The 9,898-nt window shown below is 38.7% G+C and overlaps 1 long non-coding RNA gene across 2 annotated transcripts in view; it reads right to left on the bottom strand.

Moving 5' to 3' along the window:
- Window positions 1-426: 426 nt before the first annotated feature.
- LOC110344509 (uncharacterized) overlaps window positions 427-9,898 on the bottom strand; it is a 59,803-nt gene continuing 50,331 nt past the window's right edge. The window contains exons 3-5 of one of the 2 annotated variants that reach the window (XR_002387109.2): window positions 7,586-7,764; window positions 2,146-2,340; window positions 427-1,640 (exon numbers count right to left, since the gene is read on the bottom strand). This is a non-coding gene — a long non-coding RNA (uncharacterized LOC110344509). The remainder of the gene's footprint in view (window positions 1,641-2,145; window positions 2,341-7,585; window positions 7,765-9,898) is intronic. The other variant, XR_002387108.2, reaches the window with a different exon arrangement.

Here is a 9,898-nt window from a genome sequence, read left to right as displayed (position 1 = left end):
AAACACCTTTGAGAAGTTGGGTGAGGGGGCAATCCATTTTTCCATCCCCCTTCTGTCTCTCTTAGACAGAAGCTATCTTTCTCTCAATAAATTTTTCTTACTCTTAACCTCTGTTGTTTCTAGAATTCATTCTTCGATTTTAGAGACCATGAACTCGTACTTTGGATATATACAGCTTTGGGAGTGGCATCTGTTCCCCCTATATCACTGGGACTTCTGGATTTTGTAACCTGGTCTCTAGGAAGCTGAAATCTCTGCGTATATAGTCCAATAGAATACAGGTACATACAAGAGAGCCTGAGGGCTCCAATTAGGTGGCCTCAATGGAGGCCATAATAAATCCTAGTCCTTATCTTTGAAGGAGGCTGGGCTAGGCAAGTGTTAGAGTATATAGCATGAACATCAGAATCATCTGGAGGGCTTGGTTAACCATAAATTGCTGGGTCCCACTTTGGAGTTTTTGATTCATTCAATCCAGAATTGTTGCCGGAGGTCCCCAAAACAGATAGCAGACCCATGACTCACCTAAATTATGGGACAGGTTGTAGGCTGCCTGACGTCCATCACAGAAACATAATTCTCAGGATGTGTAAGAGGCACAAAGGGATTTATTGAGGAGAATTTTAACAGTACACACTCAAAGAAACAGTGTGAGTCCTCAAGGGAGGTACACTACAGTCTGCAGCTGGAACTACTTATGTGTTTTTGGTGGGGGAAAATGTGGAATTTGTGAATCTATAGAAAGTTTGGGTTTGGTTTACAGGAAAAAGCACTGGCCAACCCACAAGTAGAAAGATAATTTCGCATTTTATATGTGAAAGGATGGACCATTTTATAGGTGAAAGGCAGGGCCTAGTCCATGGTGCTTTTTTTTTTTTAATGGATGACCTAATTGTTTGGCCTAAAAACACCTTTTGAAATCTTCCAATCTGTTTATCTTCAGATCACTTTCCTGACCTTTACTCTGTCAACTAAGCTAGTTTATGGGTTTATAGAATATTTAAGGAATTTTGGGTGTAATGGGCCTGGAAGAAAGGAAATATAAACAAGCCTAGGGAGTAGAGATGTGGACAACCTTGTGTAATTTTGATTGTGTCCTGATGTTGCAGTGTTCTTAAAAGTATGATTTTTAAATTATTATTTTCTTCGTCTTTTTTGTACATATTTGTTTCTTCTATCCTACTTCAGGGTGAGGCAGGAAATTTGGATTTTTAATAGCCTCTCCGATGATGCCCTTGGAAGATCATCACGGTAGGAATGTGGTGACTAACCTAGGTCAGGGTTTAGGTGGGACTGAGCAAATGTGAGGCAACACATCAGCCAAGTCCACAACAGACTTGTTCCATCCATTCACAGATATTCTCTAGTTAATTTGACATAAACTGGCTTACCCAAAGACGTGCTATAAAGTATAGTCTGAAAAAACTCTCCTTTCATCCAAGATACATTTATTGAGTGCCTGCTGTGTAGCAGATGCTGAGCTAGGCAGTAGCATTCAGAAATGAAACATGATCCTTGCTCTTATAGAGAAGATTCTATTTTGAGATGGTTAAAACAATGATTCTTCCAACCCCATAAATCATGTTGCCTCTGGCTTCTGGTTGAATGCCTTTTTGTTTCTTAACAAAGTCAGATGCTGCCTAGAACAAAGAAATCATTGTTAACCTTAAACATCAAAAATTGTTTCTTGAGTCCATATCATAACCATCTGGAAAGCCAGGCTTTGTTTAGGGACACAATGCTTTGCTAAATTCCAAAGCTTTATTTTTACATATCAAGAGCAAAGCTTGGAGGTATGAGCCTAGAACATTATTCAGAGAGAATTTGATGGAGGTACAGCTTCTGACACAGAGGAAGGAAGAATACAAATCCCTCTGGCCTCTGGAAGAAAGAAGCAACTCATTCCAGAAAAAAATTCAAAGGGATAAGACAAAAGTAAGGTTGTCAATTCTCTGAAACTCAGTGACTTAATACTCTGAGTATGGGGCTAGAGGGACAGTGGGTAGAAATTTTAAGATGACAGAAGCTCAACAGTGGCAATAACAACAAACAAGCCATGTAACTGGAAAGAGTATCCAAAAGTGTCTAAGTTTCTGTTCTGCTTCCCCTCCTCATATCCAAATTGTTGCAAAATTAGCATATTACTTGTGGAATGAGATGTCTTGATGAATAGTCCAGAAATATTGCTCTTCCTCTTCTGCTTGCTCATGGTGTGACAGATTCAGAAATCCCCAGGCCACTGTATGAGGGGTGCGAAGTTCAGGCTGAGAACTGGAACAGCTCAAACACAGGAGAGAGGGGAACCTTCTGAGTCCTAAGAGTCAGTAGCACCTGATGAAACTAAAGTAAGGAAACAAAGTAGAAAGAGATGTGAAAGTTCCCCCAGCACCAGTTGTTGAATTTCACTAAGCCTCAAACAAGTTCACTAAGCTTCAAACATACCACCTGAAGATGTAGCAGACAAAGACACCAACATCCAAACACCCCAGCTGAAATAAGCTTTGCTTCAAAGGAAGCCCATCAACAATGTCAACAGAAGTGCCCAAGCCCACCACAACAATAGTGTGAAGTTGAGCACAATTTCTTCTGTACTCTGATGACACAAGAAAAAGGAATGAAAAGAGGAAGAGAGAAAACACTTGAAATACAGAGCTTACTAAAACAATGTTGAGTTTACTAAATGAAGACTCTTAAACTGGAAGAAACAGAGTTTATTCAAAGGAGACTATTTTAAACAAGATGACATTAAGTAATTTAGCTATAATGGAAAAGCTTAAAATATATTGTTTTTACTGCAGTGGTTATTGCTGATGTATTTTCTGCTTATGACCTGGAACAGAAATTCTAGAAAATTATTAGAGAAAATTTAAAGACAGTGTATTATTATTATTATTATCATTATTATTATTATTATTATTATTACTGGGAGGAAGACAGATTTACAAGTTATTCTGAATAAATTTCAAATCATAATCACAAAGAATTTCTCATATATTTGGCTCATGTCTGTGTGTAAACAGATACCATAAAAACACCCCCTCATTAGTTAACTGGAGGAGTTCACACACCAATGAGATTGAAACTTCTAGGTAACAATAAATGAGGAAGTGGATCCTTGAGTTAAGAACCAACAGACAGTCTGGAAAGGCAAATGTTATTTCATCCAAGGAGTTGAATAGATAAGGATGATGATGATGATGATGATGATGATGATGATGATGACGATGACAACAACGATGACGCCAGTCACATAAGGCACGTAAGATGTCATGACAATAGTAACTAGAGAAACATGTTCAGGTAGTAGCTCTTAGCACATAGTCCTGGCTCATTTCTGAGCTCTTTATATTGAGAATGAGAGAATAAGGGCTATTAGCAATTTTAAGCCACCCTCCCTCGTTTATTTTTCACAGTGGAGTATGTTTGGAGAAAAGCACTAGGTTCTATTGATGGTAAAAGGTAGGCTCCCACAACTACTTCTTTCTGAGTTGTATTATTCCCAAACAACCAGTGCTGAATCTTAACTAAGACTCTAGCACCTGGCAACCTGTTCCGTTTTCTAACTCTGTGTGAGACCAAAGCGACTCCATTTTGCTAAAATCCACTGTTCCCCTAGTCTCTATTGTCCTCACAAATTAATGGTTAAAATGTGCTTGCTCTGGGACAAAAGACACAATCTGTAACGAAGCAAAGTTCCTAAGTTAATTACTCAACCATCTGTTTGCCCAGGAAATGAACGTTCCGGGTCCACTATCTATAGAACGATCTGTCAATGTGCTGACCATCAGTACGTGACAGTGGACCACTAACCTTTGTCCCTCTTTTCCCCCGTAAAACCTACATGTAACCGCCCCTCAAACCCCCGATGGGCCTAGCCAATCAGAAATATACACTTCATGCTTGCAAAATGGCAACCAATCATGTAACTGCTAAGTGAAAAATCTCCAAACCTTGCTGTAACCACAATAAAAACCCCACTAATTTGAAATTTAGGGCTCTCAATTCTGATCCGCTGCATCGTTGATGGTTGGGAGCCCCTGCTCGAGCTTGAATAAACGGCCCTCATGTGCTTACATCGGAATCGGCTTCCTGGTGGTCTTTGGGACTTCGCAATCTGGACATAACACTCTGCATTCCATGACTATGAGAAGACCCAAAAACACAGCAGCATCTGTGTGTCTCACTCAAGAGGAGCAATGAATTGTGCTGAATCTGCAAAGGTAGAAGCAGGAGGATTCCAGAGGCACTGGATTATAACCACTATCATCTTACAGGACATCCTCCTGCTTTCAGTGCTGGTTGAGTATATGGAATTCACAGAGCAAGTGCCATCCCAAGGCTCCCAAGACAATGAGTGATATTCTGGTGTAAGTCAGTAGACACGGAAATGTTCCTGTGACACTTCAGAGGCTTTCTGTTGATCTCAATTGCCCCAGGGGTTTCAGGAAAGGGTAAAAAAAAAAAGATAGAAGTGTAATAACTGTGTTTTTTCTGCCAAATATTCCTTATTCCTCTCTTCTGTCATTCTATCTTGTTGAGCTGACAGGAAAATAACGTCTATATTATCCTGCTATAAAAATTTTTCTCAGGGTGCTCATCCAACTGTAGCACAGACTTAAGAAAGAGTGCTTGATTTAGCAATGAAGCCGTATCTTCTTGACTCCAAAATCTTATATTTCCTTCGTATGTCAAACTTTGTGCCATAAAACATCATACAGATTCTACTCATTACCAGTCATATTTTTTTCCTTAAATTCTTTATTGGTACATTTTAGGTATACAATACATTTGCATTTATCACTGGGTGCTTGTACCTGTACATGATATATCTTGGTTCTTACTTTTCCCCATTTTACCAATCGTATTAATCAGGTATTAAAAAAAACCTTTGGGCTTTTAATTAAACCTTCTTCATGTGCTTTTCTTCTTTCTTTCTTTGCCAAAAATTATTAAAGTACTTGTGGTAAATAATTCTAATTCTGAATTGAGACTCTAAGGAAGAAAGCCCAGAATATCTGAGAACTGAGGAATGGATTATTTTGCCCACCTGGTCTTTCAGGGAGAATGGGCTATGTGTTAATGAGGTAAAGTTTTGCCTGTGATAGGCAGCTGAGAAAGGGCTGATGTGAACAATAAGCAATAAAGGGCTACAAAAAGTGACCGGGAACAAGGCTGTGAGTAGAGGGACAAGGACACTTAAAGAATGTGGAAGGGTAAAAGGACAGTAGACTGGAACTCAACAACCCAGGTTCTATTCCAGCCTGTGGCAAGAGATTGAATCATATGCCTCCAGTAGTACCTGAAGCTTCATCATGATGTATCAGGCTCTGAATCCCTAAACTCTGAGTGGTAGCGGTAACATCTTTAGCCAATTACTTTCTCATTTAGAAACTTATAGCAGTCTGAATATCATTCATTAGAAATTTAATTAATGAAACCCATTTTGATTAGAATTATATTTTGATAAAAACAAATGCATTGTTGACTTTTTCCCTGTCTCACTCATGCAAAGCTAAGAAAATAAGAGCTGCTAATGCCTCGTCTCCACCATCTGGGCTTGCTGGGAGAATGCCAGTTTTATGTATTATGCCGAATTGCCCAGCCCCATCATAATTTGAAATTTTCAGCCTTCTGTCATCCAAACTATATCTGCCTCCCTGCCTGCCTGCCATATACTACCAAAAGCAGTACAGCATTATTTTCAGCATGTCTTCAATTTTTTGTCTTAGAAAATACTGTAGCAATGCACAGATTCTGTCCATGGGGACCACAACAATTTTTAAAAGTAGGAACAAAAAATAATGTATTCTCATAGTAACGTGGAAAATGCAGTAGCACGATTAGTTCTATTAATCATTAAATAAAACACATGACTAAAAATAACTAAATGTGACTAACATATGACTAAATCTTTGAAACTTTCAATTTATTATAGGTCCCAGCAAGCTTAGTTTAATTATTTGTTTTTAAGTGTTTTGGATGAATTGTCTCTACTTGTCAACTCACAATATCCCACCCCTTTGCCTTTCTGCAGGATTTTGGATGTCATAAGCAGGAATACATCCTCTATAAGGCCTAATCAAAACATACAGTGTGTTGTTTAAATTTTTAAAAATTTTATTACAGTAAAAGACACATTGTCATTAATGCTCTTCAAAATACTCCCCCTCACTCTGAACATACTATTCCATTGTTTTTGCCACTTTCTGAAGCAGACCTAGAAGTTCTCTTTTGTGACTGGCTGTCTTCTTAGGAAGTGTGGTGAAAAATACAGCAAATAATGCTGTGAAGTACCATCCAGTGGAAAGGCAGCTTGTAAAAATATTACACTGTGCCCTCCTCAACTTTGATCACAAGACGTGGCCCCATGCAACTTCTGGCTCTTTTCCAAAGTCAAAATGGCCATGAAAGGTAAATTCTTGAATTGATTTAGGACACTGAAGCAGTCACAGCACCACAAGTAAGGACACTCGTGGAAGAAGACTTCCAGAACTGCTTCAGAAAGTGTCAAGAATGATGAAGAAAGTATGTTAGATGTCAGAAGTATTTTGAGGGGAATTAATGGCAATGTATCTTTCACTGTGATAAATTATCTTTATTTAAATATTCAGTATGTTTTGTGTTCACACCTCATAAACTCTCAGGACTTTGGCTCACCAGGTCCTCTGCCACTTCCACCTTTCACACCTTCCAGTGTCCAGTGTGGCTCTCCTTACCACACACTTGCACTTCAATGGGCTGCCATATTGGTTGGTGGTAGCTGTGACTATACTTAGCCTGCAATGCCTCCTAAATGTTCACTCTTGGCACCACTGCAGACATAGAGGCATCAGTTTTTATCCCCAGATTTCCACTGTCTCCTTCTCCAGCTGAAATTGACTTTCTTGTGGCCAGTTCTTACATAGTCTTTCATGGCATATCTGACTGTTAATCATGATATGTCCACTTGAATGGATTAAGAAATGCCTAGGAGATTAGAAAAGCACAGGCTGGGTGTGTCTGTGGATAATTAACATGTAGGCAACAAATCCAGGGAGGAAGACACATCTTGGGTGTGGGTAGCACCAACCAACAGGCTTGTAGCCTGGATGGAATAAAAAGGAAAAATAAAGAAGGAACTGTTCCCTATGCTAAAGAGCTGCAGTCTTCTTGAATAATTCATCCTTTGGTCATCGGTCCTCAAGTCTTCAGTTTCCTCAGCTTTCTGATGCAGACCATCCAGTTAACTTCCAGATCTTGGACTGGTGCTGTATCCCTGGTTCCCTTTGTTCTGTGGCTTCCATCTTCTTGGATGAGAACTTACTGGATCCTCCAGCTCTCTAGTGCTCAGATAGCCATCGTGGACTCTCCTTCCTCTGATTCTGTGAGCCTATCTAAAACAATCCCCTTGCATAATTATAACATATTTTCCATTGACTCTGTTCCTCTAGAGAACCCTAACCAATAAAGTAAAGTTTAGTGGTTCCCTAATAATCCACAGCATTTTAAAAAATCTTATGTCATTCAGCGTAGCATTCATTTCATGGGACTCCTATTACAAATGACCACAAGCTGGATGGTTTAGAACAGAAAATTTTGTACTCACAATCTGGAGCCAAGGTCTGAGACTATGGTACCAGGTTCATGCTCCCAATAAAGGCCCTAAAGAGGAGTCTGTTTTTGTCACTGCCAGCTTCTGGAGGATCCAGGTGTTGCTGGATTGTGGCACCACAAGTCACATCTCTGCTTCCACCTTCACCTGCTCTGATCTTTTTCTCAATGTGCCTGTTAAGTATAAGAGAGTCTAGTATCATCTTATATTGAGATTCTTAATTATGTCTATTAAGAGCCCATTTCAAAGTAAGGGGACATTCCAGGTTCCAGGATATGATAGACATATTTAAGAGAGGTAAACAGACAATCCACATAAGCTTCTAAAAATGCATAATGGTTACCCAGAGAAGGAGCTTAAATGTGTACTGATCCTTTTGTGTTTTACATGCCTCCTTCTTCCTCACAGACCATAGAGGCAGATGTACTTAGAACCACTGCTGCTTCTTAACTATTAGATACTGAAGCTGAGTGTAAGCCACCTGGAAAATTTCCTCCTTATGATGTTTATGTTTTTCTAAGGACTTGGTCCTCCCTGCAATGTTATTTCTATCTCTCCCTCAAAAGTCTGCTAGAAAAGAGAGAGAAGTGTAAGAGAGAGAATGTGTTTGCTGTGTTAAGGGCATTGTTGTCAAACCTCACACACTGACCTGCAGATCTATGCCCCCATCTATCCATTATGCCCAGTTACTCGTATAATTCATACATTTCAGAAATTCACCAAAGAGCAAATGAGAGTTGTACCTGTTTTGTTAGAGACCAATTAATAAGACAAACCTCAAAATACTGCCTGAATTTCTGGTTCTTGAGATACAGAACTATATAATTGATGTATTTAAGAAATGAAATCTGAAGTCTTTTTGTAAAAACTGGTTGCCAATAAAAAATTTATTTTATTTTTATAAAATTGTTTAAGTTCAAAAAGGGTAAAAGTATTGTTCCATGCCTATTCTCTCTTCTCCTATCCAACCAATGATTCTATCTTGTTTTTATCTTTCTGCTCTTACTCTTACTGGCAGGCATAGCCTTAGATCAGAGATGTTTATACAAATACAGGGAAAAAAATGTCACATTTGGTTTGGACCTATTATTTTATGATGTGAATTATAGTTGACTTTTACTTAGAATACTCAGAACCTGGAAACACAGGATCATGGTATCTAGAGAAATAGACCCTTGAAACTGGGCTCCAGATAAGAATAGAATTGTGATCCAATTCCAACTCCCCACTCCTTTCCCTTCTGCATCAGGAATTTGAATGAAGTAGAGACCCTGCAGAGGGAAGAAACAAGACCCTGGCCTTGTTTTAAACGCCTACCACCCTAGGTACTATAATACAGCCAGTGGTCTGCTGGAGCTGGTTCATACTAGCTCATAAGTTTTAAAGAAATGTGTGAGGCAGTTAAACACCATTATTAAAAATAAATTTATATAAATTTGCAATTAAATTGTATTAAAAATAAAATTCATAAATATGCAAAACATATCATTTCCTTATTATCTCATTATAGTTTAGGAGTTCGCTAGTATTAAGATACCATCTCTAAAGGCCAAGGGTTTACTTTATCTCATGCCTAAGGGCTCCTTATCACCTGACATAGGGAAACAAGCCAGTTCTCACATCTCAAAGACAGACAGAGAAATCCATGCACATTCTGAAATAAATACATTGAATTCATCTGTAGTTTTCTTTGAAGTACTGTTGCAATTTTCCTCTGGCCCTAATATCCAAATCTCCAGTTTGTTTAGTATTGTATCCTGAGAATGACTCAAATAAGGACAAGGAGAAAAAAGGGATTAAGGGAAAACAGGGACAGAAAATCTTTCCTCTATGGATAACAAGTCTTGGTCACCTCATGCTCCCTCTATCCCTCCTAGAAATTTCATTATCATATAGGTGGCTAGGCATGTAGCCTGTTTCAACTTCTCTTTAGCAAGAAAAATCAAAATTATAAAGCCTTTTTCCTAATAAACTAGGTTAGATATTATTTTAAATATGTCCAATACAATTCATTTTCACCTGAGGGGAGTTAACCTATTTCTTTGGAGCAAGTTATTCTCTTCTAAGAGCAGCCTACTTATATTACACCATCACAATACAGAATATTAACTGGGATCTTCCCTGAGCAGTGGACAGACTGCAATGAGGAGTGGACATTTATTATTAATACACTTACTGTTATCAAGCTAAACTCTAATAGTCCATGAGTATTTAGTAGAGAAGACGCTATTGGTTACCAGCCCAAAGCCCTTTTTCCAGCTCTCCCTTTCTGGCTGAGTCAGGATTGCATTTTTATATTTACCCTCC

The sequence above is a fragment of the Heterocephalus glaber genome, unplaced genomic scaffold (assembly GCF_053883595.1).
Source record: "Heterocephalus glaber isolate CG9 unplaced genomic scaffold, H.glaber_assembly_v1.0 deba00001472, whole genome shotgun sequence".
In the NCBI taxonomy this organism is placed as follows: domain Eukaryota; kingdom Metazoa; phylum Chordata; class Mammalia; order Rodentia; family Bathyergidae; genus Heterocephalus; species Heterocephalus glaber.
Note: the sequence above shows the minus strand (reverse complement) of the source record. Positions and strands in the feature narration are given on the sequence as shown.